Source organism: Centruroides sculpturatus, unplaced genomic scaffold (genome assembly GCF_000671375.1).
Source record: "Centruroides sculpturatus isolate CEXI.00-Female unplaced genomic scaffold, Cexi_2.0 scaffold943, whole genome shotgun sequence".
Classification (NCBI taxonomy): domain Eukaryota; kingdom Metazoa; phylum Arthropoda; class Arachnida; order Scorpiones; family Buthidae; genus Centruroides; species Centruroides sculpturatus.
The window spans coordinates 179,343-196,475 of NW_019385262.1; the positions used below are offsets into that span (position 1 = coordinate 179,343).

A 17,133-nucleotide genomic window follows, 5' to 3' on the forward strand; every position below is an offset into this window, starting at 1 on the left:
TAGACAAATTTCAATATTATTTTTTAACATTTCAAGTATTGTCATATTGTAATAATTTTAACAAATTTTATTATATTTTTTGTATCTTTTATTCTTCCTTTTATTCTAAAGGCAATTCATGTGCTTATTTTATTTGAATATAATACTGGAATACCTTGCTCTGTATCATGTAATTTAGTGTAGGACTTACTGTAATGCAGTTTATAATGTACACTAGAGCAGGGCTTCTTAAACTTTTTTTATTCATGACCCCATTTATGATTGTGATTTTTTTCGCGACCCAAAAATATAAAATAAAGATATATACAAATTTGCAAAAACAATAATGGTGTGCTACCACAGTCCATTCTTGTGTTACAATGGAACAGAGACAACTAAATACAGTGAAAAGCGACAACACTATACTAGTTCACACTACAATCAGGATTGCTGAATCATTGTCTTGCTGCACCAGAAGTGACACAAACCGCAACTCACGAAACCTATGACACAAAGCATGCCTCACTTTCAAACTCATTTTCAAACTCTCACAAATTATTTTCAATATTTTGCATTAAAATCTCGTGACCCCAAGATTTCGCTAAGTGACCCCAAATGGGGTCGCAACCCATAGTTTAAGAAGCCCTGCACTAGAGCAATGATTCTCATTTATTTGATCTATGGACCACTTACACCGAATCACAGATGAACCATGAACCACAATCTATCCTATAAATGTCATCTTAGATGTGTCATAATATTTTCTCTCTTCAGTAATTCTGATATACAAAAATCTCCTTTCTTCTCACCAAACACTTGCATTTTTGAAAACCACCTGACACGTGCTTTGCCTGGAGTGAATCATACTTTGAGAACCATCAGCACTAGAGGATTGATTCAATTAATGCACAGTGATTCCCTATAGTGCAATTCCTGCCAGTTTAATATGTATAAAAGAATTTATAATTTGATTTAAAATTAAATTTTAATAAAGCATTGTACAAGTGTGATTTACTTTTTATTGCTAACTTACTTCATTTTAAATGCACTGTTAACTTAAATTGCAAATCCTATTAGATATTCCAAATTTAAGAAACACTCAGAATTTATAAGGCTAGTAAGAAATAGACCACAATTAGCTTGATTCTGCAGTCATGTCACATGCTTGGAGAGCATTATTTGAAGTTTTATAATTTTGTTTATCATCATTTTGCTATATTTATGTTTTTACTCACAATATTTGTGTATATAGCTGTATTTNAAACTTTACAATATTTAATTAGTTTTCTATTAACTATTGCAATACATTTCTTATATTTATGAAAATATGTGTATTGTGGTCTTGTATGTGTGGGTGTAATATGTAAGTTTTTAAGTACAAATATGTGTGTAATAGTTAATGCTTGCATTTTTCATTTTTATAACTGTACACTATGTATAATTTTTTAGAAATAAAGAAGAGAATCTCTGAATAAGATTAACATTATTGTATATTTAATATAGTTAAATACTAATACACAAAAATTGGTATAAATCACAATATTTTCTATTTAGGAAATGATTTATTAGAAAATGCCTAATGGAGCAACCACTACTAAATAAATATATGATGGTATGTGAATACTTTATTATATCTCATATTTTTTAAAATGTGAATTCTTGCTACTAATTAAAAATTATTTATTAAATGTTCCAAATAATTTTATCTGTTTATAAAATAACTGACAATTATCCAGTATTACAAACTTTTTATATATGTTGTTCTTTAAATTTAAACTTTTCTAAAATATTTTCAGAGAACTTTATGCTTCAGTTATAGTAATTTACTACTAGAAGAAAATTAGATTTAAAATTTTTGCATATTCTCTAGACAAATTTCAATATTATTTTTTAACATTTCAAGTATTGTCATATTGTAATAATTTTAACAAATTTTATTGTATTTTTTGTATCTTTTATTCTTCCTTTTATTCTAAAGGCAATTCATGTGCTTATTTTATTTGAATATAATACTGGAATACCTTGCTCTGTATCATGTAATTTAGTGTAGGACTTACTGTAATGCAGTTTATAATGTACACTAGAGCAGGGCTTCTTAAACTTTTTTTATTCATGACCCCATTTATGATTGTGATTTTTTTCGCGACCCAAAAATATAAAATAAAGATATATACAAATTTGCAAAAACAATAATGGTGTGCTACCACAGTCCATTCTTGTGTTACAATGGAACAGAGACAACTAAATACACTGAAAAGCGACAACACTATACTAGTTCACACTACAATCAGGATTGCTGAATCATTGTCTCGCTGCACCAGAAGTGACACAAACCGCAACTCACGAAACCTATGACACAAAGCATGCCTCACTTTCAAACTCATTTTCAAACTCTCACAAATTATTTTCAATATTTTGCATTAAAATCTCGTGACCCCAAGATTTCGCTAAGTGACCCCAAATGGGGTCGCAACCCATAGTTTAAGAAGCCCTGCACTAGAGCAATGATTCTCATTTATTTGATCTATGGACCACTTACACCGAATCACAGATGAACCATGAACCACAATCTATCCTATAAATGTCATCTTAGATGTGTCATAATATTTTCTCTCTTCAGTAATTCTGATATACAAAAATCTCCTTTCTTCTCACCAAACACTTGCATTTTTGAAAACCACCTGACACGTGCTTTGCCTGGAGTGAATCATACTTTGAGAACCGTCAGCACTAGAGGATTGATTCAATTAATGCACAGTGATTCCCTATAGTGCAATTCCTGCCAGTTTAATATGTATAAAAGAATTTATAATTTGATTTAAAATTAAATTTTAATAAAGCATTGTACAAGTGTGATTTACTTTTTATTGCTAACTTACTTCATTTTAAATGCACTGTTAACTTAAATTGCAAATCCTATTAGATATTCCAAATTTAAGAAACACTCAGAATTTATAAGGCTAGTAAGAAATAGACCACAATTAGCTTGATTCTGCAGTCATGTCACATGCTTGGAGAGCATTATTTGAAGTTTTATAATTTTGTTTATCATCATTTTGCTATATTTATGTTTTTACTCACAATATTTGTGTATATAGCTGTATTTATTTATTTTATTTTGTATTTTTTCTGTTAATTATTTATTTCTATGTTTTATTTAATATATTTATGCTCTTGCACCATGTAAAATTGTAAATTTCAAATGTGCTTCCCATTCTATTTATAAATTCCATTCTTTAACCTGGCCATTGTACATAGTCAAAAACATTTATTTTCTTAATAAATTTTTTAGTTTTACTGGATTTAAGGTTTTTTTTTTTATTATTAATTTTAGCATCTTTCTGTTCTATCCTCTTGTAATGTTTATGGATTAAAATCTATAAATATTAACAACAAATTTACTAAGTTAATTTTAATTGGGAAAAAGTTCTTCTTTTGAAAATAAGTATTTATTTTCGATAAAATTTAAAAACAATTTGAAAATACTTTTCAGTGGATTTTATACCCTATTATGAAAACTAGAAAGCATTGTAATTTTTTTCCAATGTTATCATATTAATACAGTTGACTTGTCTTAAAATAAACACTGATAAAGCAAATGCTTGCATTAAAGAAATTTTGCCATTGCCCCAGCAAAACACCATTGTCATATTGTTAATTTTCACACCATAAAGTGAACAAAGATTTACCAGAATTTGTTAAATCAAATTAAATTACCTTCACAACCTCAAGAAATAACCATTTCCAATAATGATTTTATTATTCACTTCAAAGTATAAAAAACAAAATAGTATTGTAATAAATGTTCTATTTTGAGTAGAATAATTTTCTAGTAAGCAAAGATAGGTTTGGCCTCTGATTGTAGAGCAATTGTAATATTTGGTTTTAGCGGACCACTTTACTCAGAAAATAGGGGTTAAAGTTTACGGACACCCATCTGTTTAAATGGATGTAGTCCCAATGTTTTTGGCTATGTGCAAATACTTACTAGTTTGCATATCGAGGATTGCATATGGTGATTCCAGATTTGCATATTTTTCATCAAATTTGGCCCCTTTTTTACTTTTTCAAACAATCTTCAACATAAAAAAATTATGGATTTCTTTAGCTTCATTTTGTTTAATTACTCTCATATACTGTTCCACACTTGTTTAAGTGAATACCATCCCCTCTTCATTCTGTTTGATTTGAAAATCATTTAGACCATTAATTTATTTTTGTAAATAAATTTTATTATATCTTTATTAAGTAAATTAATTCAAAATATTAATCAAACTTAAATGTTGGATGTCATGCCTAACTTTTTATAAAATTAAAAATGAAACTTTTACAAAAAGACAAATACATTTAAAATTTTAAATACAGTGGTGCCTCGTACAACATACTTAATCCGTTCCAGGTGCACGTCCGTTATACGAAATGCATTTTCCCATAGAAATACATGTTAAAACATATAATTCGTTCCGCAGCATAAAATAACCGTACTGTACCAAAAAATGAAAATGGAGCAGACACCAATTATGCCGGGTAGTCAGATGTTGTGAGGAGGAGGTGGAAGAACACTTTCTTTACACATTCATACAGATACAGACTTTTTACACATTGCAGCGGGTCTTTTTTTATTGTTTTTTAATCGGAGTCAGATTCAGGAGAGGCTACCGGAACTTGCAGGGTCAACTTCTCTTGTTCCATCCTTTGTTTTTTGCCCGCTGGCTTCTTGAAAAACATGACCAAGGTGGTCTGTTTCTCTTTCTTCTTTAACACCTGTCGGAAATGACGGACAAAGGTGTCATCGTAGAGATCATTGATCCTGTTGGCCTCAGCTCTGTTTGGATAATGAGTGTTGGTAAACTCCTGAACCTCTCCCCATTCGACAAGAAAGTTTTTGTCAACTTTCACTCCTGATGATTTCTTGCTTTGTTTCAATTGAAATCACCTTTCTGTTTTTTTAGAAGCCATGATGCATTATAAATGACTTAACTTGCCAGATTATATGATACGAATAATTCTTTATTAATTAAGATCACTAAACACTTCTACGAGCTACTCTCGCTCCGTTTGTTTTTTACAACCTCTTTTCGTCCCGCCACCTCGGCATCTACACAATTACATTTCGTTTATTTGAATCGTCAACATATATTACATTACATTTAATGTTTATTTAAATCATCAACATATATTACATTACATTTCTACTTCAGATATACTAATAATACATTCTAATAATACTAATATATCCTAAAAATAGCAGATTGTCATTGGCAACGGCAAAAGAGTGGAAACATCATTCGCACTTGTTCGAAGAAAGTCCATTGTTCGTCTCACGTAACTGCCGAACGGAAAGTCCGTTGTTCGCAGCCAGTCCATTGCTCGAGTCACGTAACGGTCAAACAGAAAGTCCGTTATTCGCAGCGTCCGTTATTCGAGGCGTACGTTATACGAGGCACCACTGTACATTTAAAATTTTAAACGTATTTAACATCTTTTGTGAAAGTACAGGGTGGTTACAATTAAAGTTGCGCTACTCAGACCTGTCTAGAGCCCATTCTCGTGGACGTATTTTGATGAAACTTGGTATATATGTTATACGGTCCACGGGGAAAAGGAAAATGCTAAAAAAATATTTAGTTCAAATTTTTACCACTAGGTAAAAAAATGGTGCATTGGTGAAGAACAAGAAATACAAAATGGAATGAAAAAATGCTGAAGAACAAGAAATACAAAATGGAAACATGCAAAAGGTTTTTATTCACAACATTTGTTCACAATAAATGGATTGCACATTGAACATGTGCAATCCATAATCCATTTGCATCAAATTACATGTTCAAAACACCTTACAGAAATATTTTTTTTTGCATTTTCCTTTTCCCCATGATCCATATAACATATATACCAAGTTTCATCAAAATATGTTCACGAGAACGGGATCTAGACAGGTCTGAGTAGCACAACTTTAATTATAACCACCCTGTATTTAATGTCCTTTTTAATTTAATTCAAAATATTATAATTTAGAGATTTCAATTGCCTATTAATTTTTAATTCCATAATTTATACAATCTTGACCTTGAAAATCGTTAATGCGAATTTTCAATAAAGCAAACTAACCACTGTTTTCCTAGTGATTTGTATTAACATGAGTTGACTGTATATTATAATAAATTTTTATTGCCATAACTAGTTAAGATCTAATTGTATATGAAGATACTGAATTTTCAGTGTAATATTTTCAATGCATTTTTTGTTCACATTTTTCTAAGAGCAGTTTAGTAGTTTTTATTGCATTCTTAAAGGAGTCTGGTATAAGAAAAGGTCAGAATGTCTGTTTCAGACCACTTGACCATTAGGATACAAATTGTTTCAAGCACAGTTGGATCTTGTAGTTTCACATAAATATATTTCTGGATGATATAATAAATTTGTCAGTCTATAATGTATGGTAAAAACTTTCTGCTAAATATGAATTCACAAAGGAATTCATTTAACAGTTGAATTTGTTTCGGATAAAAACTTGTTCAGTAATTCCTCCTTCCTCCCTTCCTAATGTAGCCCAAAGTTGGCTGATTACATATATTAGTCCACCTTGTAGGTTAAGTAATGAAATGAAATAGGAAGTATAAGTTCAACAGTACATGCTGTATTAGTATTGGAAATGAATTTTGGATTCATAGTCCCTCATCAGTCCAAACAGCAAGTGTGGATGACTAAATTATTAATATTACAGAAAATTAAACTTATTTTTCAGTTACATAATATTTTAAATTATTTGTAAGCTGAATTTTGTGTGTGTGTGTGTGTGTAACACATGATCATCTTGCTCTCTGCTATCAGCTGAACCATTAACCATTAAAGATTGTACATTTACCTGTTTGATTTATATATATATATAATTTATATTTACATAAATTTTAGAAAATTAACTGACAATTATATAATGTCTTATTTTCTGAATAACAATTTAGATCACCAGTAAAGCACAAGTAAAAAATTAATTGTATACTATTAATGTTTTACTTTAGTAGGAAAAAAAAAGTTGAGTTTCCTTTCTTCAGTTATTTCTCCTTAGTTGTGTGCAAAGATTTATAAACAATTTAAAAATAACAACACTTTCTAGGAATTTATAAGAAATATTTGTTGTTCAGTAATCCCTCAATTAATGCTGTTTGTGCATTCCACAAAAATGGCATGCTAATAAAATAATATCAAGGTCAAGAAACTAAACTTATTGCTGTTGTGTTCTAGGCAGAGGCCGTAAGAGTTGATGTTGATTTTATACGTGAAATACAATCGAACTTGGTTATAACAAGCACCAGGGGACCAATAACCATTACTCACTATATCCATGAAGACAGTGACATAACTGGGGGAGAATGAGCAGCTGCTTTGGGTGCAAACACATAAGGGTGCACTGCAGGTGGTAAAATTTGTAGCTACACCACTGATGATTAGTGAAATCTATCTTTTAATTATTAATTCAACATAAATTAATAGATTGAAAAACATTAATTACATTTTACTGTATTTTTATTAATCTATATGTATAAAAATTAATGTATGTGTGTGTCTGTCCTTCATGCATTACCACACTGTTTATCCAATTGCCGTGAAACTTTGGGAAGTTGTTTAATATACTCCCACGAAGGTTTCTGGCATAGTACATTTATCCTACGATAGATGGCACGCGTGTATACGAGCATTTCACTGTGTGTTTGATCGATTTCAAATTGTGAAGACCATTTCCCCCTCCAAAAAATATCTCTATATATATGCATTTGTGAACTGTTATTTATGATATTTGTAATAATTTTTGTTTAATTACTTTATTTCAACTTTTTTTTTTTTTTTTTTTAATTATGTAGAAATAATTTTTGACAATTGCTCTCATTACATTCCTAGACAATATTGGACATCATTTAGAAGTGAGAGTTTATAAGACATAATTACATAATCAAAGCAGGAATGATTCAGATACAGCTAATGAGCTGAGTGGTCAAGAATTTCAGAAAATTTTTTGAAATTTCCATATTCATATCATATGAAAGATTTTCTATTCACAGATTTATAAATAAAGAATCTTTCGATACTCATATATTTTTTTTACAAAAAGCATTGCCAAAATTTCTTTCACCAGTAGGAAAAGTGACATTATGGAAATGTATTATCAAGTTCTGCCTAACATATTTTCTTCATGGCAGTAATATGGCTTAGATTCTGTACAACAGAATATATTCTGAAGAAGTCTGCTTTTAAGTGAAGACCTTGTATGAGAAGTATTCTAGTCTTTGAAAATTGTAGAAAATANCTATATGTGGCCAGCTCACACGTCGGAAAACCTTCTGATTTATTCGTGTACACGCCAGACGGAAAAACAAAAAATATTGTGTATCCACAAGCACTCCAATAAATAAATAGAATTGAAACGACACTTTGAAATGCTTTCCTGATGAAAATGAATAATAATAAGTTTCAATAAAAATGATAAAATGTAAGTTGATTTTTATCATAACGAGTTTGCTTGAATTTCGTTTCTTCTGAAATCGCAGCAATGCGCGACGGGTAAGCTAGTAGTTATATAAACTATAACATAATTAATAATAAAATAACAATAATAATATGCCTTATTTCAGTTAGTCTTTTAATATATAAAGCTTAAAATTGATGATTGCTTCAAAGATTTCACTTTTATATTTCTCAAATTTCCTCTTAAAGTACTCAATGCATTGAAATTTTCATTATTTACTTCATTTCATTCAAAAAACCTGACTAATGTATCCATTGCCTCTTGAGCTTCAGAAATTGTCAGTACAGTATTGGTTTTGATTCAATTTCACTTATCATTGTATTATCATCACATTCATTATCATTGTTCATCATAGTTACCATTGTCTTTATTTGGCAAAGCTTTCATGATGTCATTCTCAGTAGGAATACCACTAGTTAACAAATTGTCATTGATTCATAAAAATTCATTGATATTATTAAAATTATTAATAATGTTGCATTGAAACCATTCAGGTAAAGGTATGTTACTTTCCTCATTTTCATCAATATCATCTGAAATTTGAAATTTCATTTGTATTTAATTTCAGTTTTTTTTTAAACAATTTAATATAGTTATTGAGGTAACATTGTTCCATGCATTGTTTAACAAATTTATGGCATTCAATATCAATATAAACTCATTAAACTCCTGTTTTCTCTGATGGATTAAATGCAAAAATATAAATCTTTTATAAAATCCTTTCAAACTTTAGATTACACCCATATCCATCAGTTGTAAAATTGATATGACATTGGGAAGGAGTAATACTAGCTTGATGTTGTGCAAATTTTGATTCTGGGGATGTGCTGGACAATTATCAACTAACAATAAAATTTTTTCTTTTTCTTTTTGGATAGTTCCTTATTCCAATCACTTAGGTACTGCCAAAAAACATCAGAAGTCATCCAGGACCCTTAGTCTTGAGTTTTTCGTGTTATAACTCCCAATGAGTTGAAGGTGTCATGTGGTATCATCTCCCACACTGATGTCAAATTGGTAGTCTTGAGTAATAACTCACGTGCTTCCCCATCTAACCATGCGAATTCCTATTCACTTTCAGTCGAGCACACGAAAGTGAAAATGGCTGACAGATATGCTATTCTGAGTGCGATCGAAGCATTTGAAAGAGCCAAAAGATGTTTAAGAAGGCAACAAATTTTTCAACCAATTATATAATATACAAGGTGTGACAATTAAATTCCAGGACTGGGGTAATAAAAGGACACGAAGAACATATAATGAAAAACTCTTTTAATATGTTTCAAAGTAATCCCCCCTGGAGGGCAATGCACTTCTCACAACATTTGAACAAGTTCTTGAAACACTTGGCAAAGTCACTTCCATTGACAGCTCTCAATTCCTTGGTCACACTGCGCTGTATGTCCTCTAGGTTGTCGAATCTTAGTCCCTTCAATGTGATTTTGATTTTCATAAACAAAAAATAGTCACAAGGCAACAAATCTGAGTATGGAGGGTGGTTCAACTCCACAATGCCACGTTTGGCCAAAAACTCCTTGACAACAGTCACAGTGTGTGGGCGGGCATTGTCATGCAGCAGTACTCAGCTTCCTCTTGCTGAAAACTGAGGCCTAACCCGACAAGTTGTCTCCAGATTGATACCAGTTGTCTCCACTATCATCCGAATAGACATTTGATGGTCATATTGCAGCAAGTCTCTGATTTTTTCGATGTTTTCTGGTGTTCGAACTGATTGAGTTCGTCCAGGGCGAGCATCATCCTCAAGGTCTTCCCAACCATTTATGAAATGTGCAAACCACTCAAAAACACAAGAGCGGGATAGGGCATCATTCCCATAAACTTGCTTGATGAAGGCATACAACTCTGTTGCACTTTTACCCAACTTGTAACAAAACTTAATATTTGCTTTTTGTTCCATGACAAAAACGTGACAGCACTTTCTCACAGCAATATGTGAATGGAGTACAGAAAAAGAATGAGTTACGAGACACGAACAAANGCTTTCCCATCTCACCGTGAGACTTCCTACTCACTTTGAATTGAGCCTGTGAGATCTCTACACTAAAGTGAAAATGGCTGATGGATATGCTATTCTGATCGCAATCGAAGTATTAGAAAGAGCTGAAAGACATTGTTTAAGAAGGCAACGAATTTTTTGACCAATTATATAATATAAATTATTAAGAGTATAGCCACTATATTAAGATTATTTATTAATCAGAAGTGTTAAGTTCATTGAACAATTTAAGATATAGATCAAGGAAGAAAACTGAAGAAAGGATTAAATTAAAATACTTTTTACAATCCCACAACAGATTTTTTAGCTCAAACACACACATTTAATTTTTGAACTAATTCTTTCCATGTATTGAAATGTTTTTTCTAGTAAATTCATTGTCTAATTTTCCATTGTTCATTTTCTTATTATTTTCTATATGTGTGACTAATATGTCTTTCTGTTCTTTGTTTAATTTTTTAGATAAAACATTGGCAGCTTCTATTTTGTTCCTGAGTCCTACATTGCTATAACACAAAAGTAACTGTATATGTGCAAACTAATTAAGAAGTGATGGAATGAAGGTTAGCCATTAAGAAGTTAGTCACCAGATATTGCCTGTACCACACCTCCTTCATAATGCTGTACCTTGTAGTAATGCCACCTTCAAACTCCATCTTTCTACTGTTACGTAACCCTTAAGTCAAGCTACCTTGTAGCATTACAAAGCCACTTTATGCCTGTCTCCTTTGCACCCAATTAATTAATTAATTAATGTTCATTGATCATACCTTTATAGCAGCTTGTTTGTCTTGTATAATTTTAAGTATTATAACCTTTTTATATTAATACCAACTGAAGAGAGACTATTCCGATAGTCTGAAATGCATTTTGGTTATTTCATGTTAATTACTCATCTAATTGAGTTTTAATGCACACCCTCTTTTGTTTTATTAAATGTACTACATTGATACCCGAGTGTTTGTGCTTATTATCACTGGTGTGATAAGTCCTTATTATCTACCGCGCATTGGTAGATATTTAATTAAACCAAGGGCTAAAAGCAATTTGTAATAATTGAGCCGTTCACAGGCCAAATCGACTGACTCCATTTGTAAATCCTTAATATAATTGCCATTATTTTCAAATTTTTCGAGTAACTAATTTTATATATAAAAATATATTCTGTAATGTTTATTTAAATTTAAAGTTTAAAGGAAATTTTAAAAAATAATTTATATTAACAATTTCTATTCTTTTTGTTTTGTGAAGTTAATCGATTTGGCAAGTGAGCCACTCAATCCATGTTGATTTGTTTACAACTTGTTACAATTGAGTTGATTGGTTGAATCATTATAGTCACAAACCTAGATGCATTGTAAATAATCCCATCATGCTTAATGGTATACGTAACCAAGTGAGTATGACATATTTCCGCTCACCTTTCAAGCTTGCTCAATGGGTCTAACTCAAGACTACCAATTATGTGAGTTTTATAGTAACACGAGTGAGTTCAATGATGTCAATTCGAGTACAACACGAAAAACTCAAGACTAAGGCCCAGGCTTTTCTCTTCACAGTATAATTCACAGGAAGATTCATTATGTTTTTAAAACACTGTGGTTTTAATAATTTTCAGATAATTAACAGTTTTTTCTTATTAGTTTTTTACTTCTGACATATTTTCACATATAAGTGCTGTCAAGTGATTCTTTGATTTTTTTCCACCAATGAGTTTTTTCCTGTGAATTTAAACATGTAGTTAGGTGTCAGATTATAAAAAGTCCTGCTTTATCAGCATTGTAGATATCTTTGTCATTAAAATTTTTCCTCATTTCTGCCCAAACATTGTCAATCCATTCATTTGCAGTTACTGATTTGTCATCAGCAGATCAAGATTCTCCACTAATTTTTAAATAAATGATGATATGTCAGTTTTTGAATCAATCCAGCCAACTGTTGTTGCATACAAAATCGTCTAATCCAAATTGTCTAGCAAAAATTTTTTCTTTAACCTTCAAGATCAGTCTGTCTATTGCAGTATTTTTCAACCTATGGGTCGCGACCCCCAGGGGGTCGCAAAGCCTTACACAGGGGTCGCAGGTAAAAGAGAAAGACAAGTGTTTGTAGGTCCTACACTACATTAAAAAAAGTACAATTTCAGCGAGAATTACAGCCCACCCCAGAAAATGATAGCCAAAAAAGTGTTCAGCTGATTTGCAAAAGGAAATAAAAAGTAGAAGCTGAAAATTCTGATCCTAAATAAGAAAAAAAAAGGTCAACAGCTCCCTGTGCCAAATGTTATAATTAAAGGAAGTTTCATACTTTGTGTGTTAAGTTATTGTCGATTCTTCCGAAATTTTCATTTTAATCAACAATAATTTGTCTCATCAGAAAGAAAATTAAATACATAGTTTTTAAAATCACTGATATAGTTTTAATATGACCCTAGGGGGTCGCCAGAATTTTTTAACTTGTAAAGGGGTCGCGTATTCAAGAAGGTTGAAAAACACTGGTCTATTGAAAATTCAGCACTTCTTGTGTACTAAACCATTGAAACAGTGCTTTATTGATGTTTGCATGCTCACACTTCCTAAATTTTTTAGTTTTGGTTATATTTTTCTCCAGTGCCAATAGGTGAACATCTTTATTTTTCCATACTGTTGATACTGTTAAAGAAGACATAGAGATATATAAACATCAACTCACAGCCCGAGTAGATAATAACAACTCCAAACGATCGCCTAATTATCGGGCTATAATATGGCTATTTTAAATTAGGCGATCGTTTGGAGAAGACATAGAGAACTTTCTACACACTTTGACATTATTAGCACCATGTTCTAACTCTGCTTTTTCATAAACCAAGAGACATTTTATTTCCTTCATAGACACATTTCTCATGGAAGGATTTGTTTCTAACTAGAGTACTGTAAGGTCTCGTTTTATGCAGTGGATATGTTCTACAGAAAAGCACATATAAAAAATTCGCATAAAAAAAGACTTTACTTGCCTTGAAAAAGTAGGGATATGTTTCGTAATTTTCTAAAATTGCATAAAACCAAAACAACGAGTTAAAATTAACTTAAAACTGCATAAAAAAGATTGCAGAAATTAAGAGAAATAGGCTGCTTAATAAACTACTTCGAATGTCTGAAAGAAATTCATATAAAAGCTTAAAATAAACTTGTATTCAAACTTAATTCAGTTTATTTTATTGAAAAGTAATATACAAGGGTAATCCCCGAATTGCAAAAGCTCACTCAAAAAACAAGTCACTGACATCTGGATGTGAAGAGTTAATTAAAACTTTAGTTCTTCGCCTGACTTAACTCGGGCAGGTTACATAGTGTTACATAAAACACGGTTCTTAAGATTTTTGAATTTTTGGAATGTTTATTAAGTCTCCAAATTTTTAAAAAATATTTAAAAATATACGGCCAGCTAGTGTTCACCCTACTTTAAACCCTTGTCCTCCCGCGACGTCTATGAGAATGCCCCGGGAAATCCAACTCCAGCTGTGTTCAAGGTCATCCAGATGTGTAAACAATGACTCATCGGTGTTAAATTTCACAGAAGGGCAAGACAAAGGAAGTTAAACTTTGAAGCTTTTTCTTCAAAATTAATGCATTTCTTTCGTTTTTTTCAGTTTTAAGTATTTTTTATGTTTAATTACATTTATATCAAAAATTGCTAGGAACTAAAGCGATTAAGGTAGATCTAGCTGTCCTTTACATCCATAAACGTTATATGTCAGTGGAACAAATGGAGTGAGCTTTGAACGTTTCATGATTTTTGGAGACTGTCTATATGCGGGCTTTCTAAACAAGCCGATATGTATGTTTGTCCAAGAAATTTTTGGATGAAATACAAACCGCACAACTTCAAAATCGCATAAAAATAATCCGCATAAAAAGAGACCTTACAGTATATGTAATTTTACAGTTGGTAGTGAGGGATTTGGTAAATTGGCAGAGCAGGGCTGGAAACTAGTCAACAAAGAGAGGGACAGTCTTCAAAAAGAAAGTTTTTGGAGACTGTCCCTCTCTTTGACCGTATTTGACAGCACAAAACTTGTATTTAAGATTTCGTGCATAAAATCAACACCAACCCCTATGGCCTCTACTTCTACCTAGAACAGGACAGCAAGCAAAAAATAATATCAATTTGAATTACTCTAACCTTCAGAATTTCAAAATGTTTGTTTACTTTCAATAAAAGTATACAACTTTTTCCTGCTGAAATTAAATCATTTATGCTATCACTGGTTATTTGTTGTCATGAGATATGACAATCAGTGATTGGTGGCATAAATGACTTAATTTCATAATTTAGTGTTGTCAGATACCAATATTTTTTATTCAATGATATTAATAATTAAATAACTAAGAATCCAAATTTGCTAAAACATTTCAAGAAGGCATATTTATTTGGGACAAAATGTTTTTCAGATGGCACTAACTTATCAGATCCAACTTGTAAATGAGATTTGAACAGGAACATCACTAGAGCACTCTAAAAGCTATTTCAACATTTAAAACAATTTTAGAATCAAATGAAATACATTTGAAACTAAAAATAAAGTAGAACAAAAGGAAAAAACTCTAATATAAATTAGGCAAATCAAAATTTTTAGGTAGAGATATTACAAATGTACATTGGTATAGTCAGTCTAGTTAACAAAGTTAATTAGTGATGAAGTAGCAGGACATACAGGTTAAAGTCACTACTTTCTCTTCTTTTCTCTTGTTTGAGATTGTAAAAAATTCAAATTATTTGAAATATACAAAATCAAGTGCTGACTTAATGCATTGAGTATAGGCAAAAATCTCGCTACATTAATTTGTTGGAGCTACATAACATACATCATTTATTAATGCTAAACAATTGCCAAATTACATTAGGCTGTAATAATGCTACTAATTAATAATTAAATATCAAGTAATTGTAGGTGTTAGGTGCCATTCCTTAATAAATTTAATAATTGGAAGATTCTGGAAGAAAAGATAGGCCAGGAGTGGGATTCAAACCCAAAACTTTCACTTGTCATGTGGATGCATTGCCAATTACACTACCCGGATCTCAGTCCAAACTTTACTTCCACAACTGCTACTTTAGATATAATTATACTAGTTGACTGGGGAGAACTTCAGCACCCATGGCCTGTAATCTGATAATCATTTGGCATTAATCTAAAAATTAGATTAATATTTGTTTATATATATATACACACCAAGTCAGATTTAAGCAATAGATGGCTGAGTGCCATGGTGGGAGTTATAGGCCTTGGGCATTGATGTTGTTTCCAGTTGGTGCTGTGAGTAACCAGTATGGTTATATCTAAATCAATAATTCTGGATACAAAGATTGGATGGAGATCTAGGTAGTTTAATTGGCAACACGTCCATGGCAAATGGGAGTTGAGGATTTGAGACCTACTTTTGAGCTAATTGGTATCTTCCAGAACCTTCTAAATTAATTATTAAATATTAATTTAATTATAATTATTAAATTTATCAACAGATGACACTTAATACATTCAGGTTAAATTACTTGACACTTAGTTGGTAATTGGAAGCATTATTATAGCCTGATGTAATTTTGCAATTGTTTGGCATTAATGTAAAAATTGGGTTAATGAATGCTTTTATTTGTGTATATTATTTATAATAGATAAAGAAAGAAAATAAATAATAAATTCTTTTTATTTGAAAATATTCATAAAAATGCTGCTAATCATTACAAAATTCTACTTTTTGATTAAAAGTTTCATTTTTAATGATATTAAAAATGAAACTTTTAATATTAATTATTAAAACAATATTTTTTGGGATATCAACAATGGTAATACACATGAATTTTTCTCAGGCTGGTCCAGAGCTTCTACAGGGTAATTACAGTTAAACTGATCCTACCCAGAGCCTTTTGGGATGGTTCTAATGGACATGTGTTGATGAAACTTAATTATACAGGGTGTCTCAGTTAAATGTTTCAGAACTTCTAAGATGGGTAGGGTGCTTCCCAATGACTCTGAATCATATAGCAATGCAGGGTCAAAAATGCTTTCCTGATGTGGAGATGGCATTGCGCGAAAGTTCCGAGCATTCTTGTGTGGCATAATGCCATATTATTGTATACGCGATAATCATAAGTCTAGTAATAACAATTCTTTCTTGTGTTCTTTGTCTTCTCACTTCTTTGTCTTTCCACTCTTCACTTCCTGTTTGTTGGAGGGGGGAGGACATCGACGAGAACGAGGCCAGGCAGGGAGTATTGGCCCTGAGGCAGATAGGGAGAGAAAAGGGTCACTCTCGAAGTAGACGAGGAAGCGAGCGGACGGACATCTTGGACAGGATTCATTTTGGAGAGGAGAAGGACAGCGGATGATCGATCCATCGAGGGAAGGACAGAGAAAGTTCGAATCAAGAATCGTTTGCGTCTTCAGGCTGAATTACAGTTACCCCCTCCAACAGGAAGATATCACATCCGAATATTCTGGGTACCCTTTTTCCTAACCTTTCTATACATCTTCCTATCTGTGCTTACTATCATCCTTCCATAGTTTAATCTTAGTTCGTAAGGTAGTTCTAACCATAGTAATTAAGTTGGTAGTTGTACTCTATTGTCGCGAACC

At 31.5% G+C, this 17,133-nt stretch overlaps 1 protein-coding gene across 6 annotated transcripts in view; it reads left to right on the forward strand.

The window, feature by feature from the left end:
* The window catches only part of LOC111636844 (gastrula zinc finger protein XlCGF26.1-like), a 97,819-nt gene that overhangs the window by 37,493 nt on the left and 43,193 nt on the right, over positions 1–17,133 (forward strand). The window lies entirely within an intron of this gene.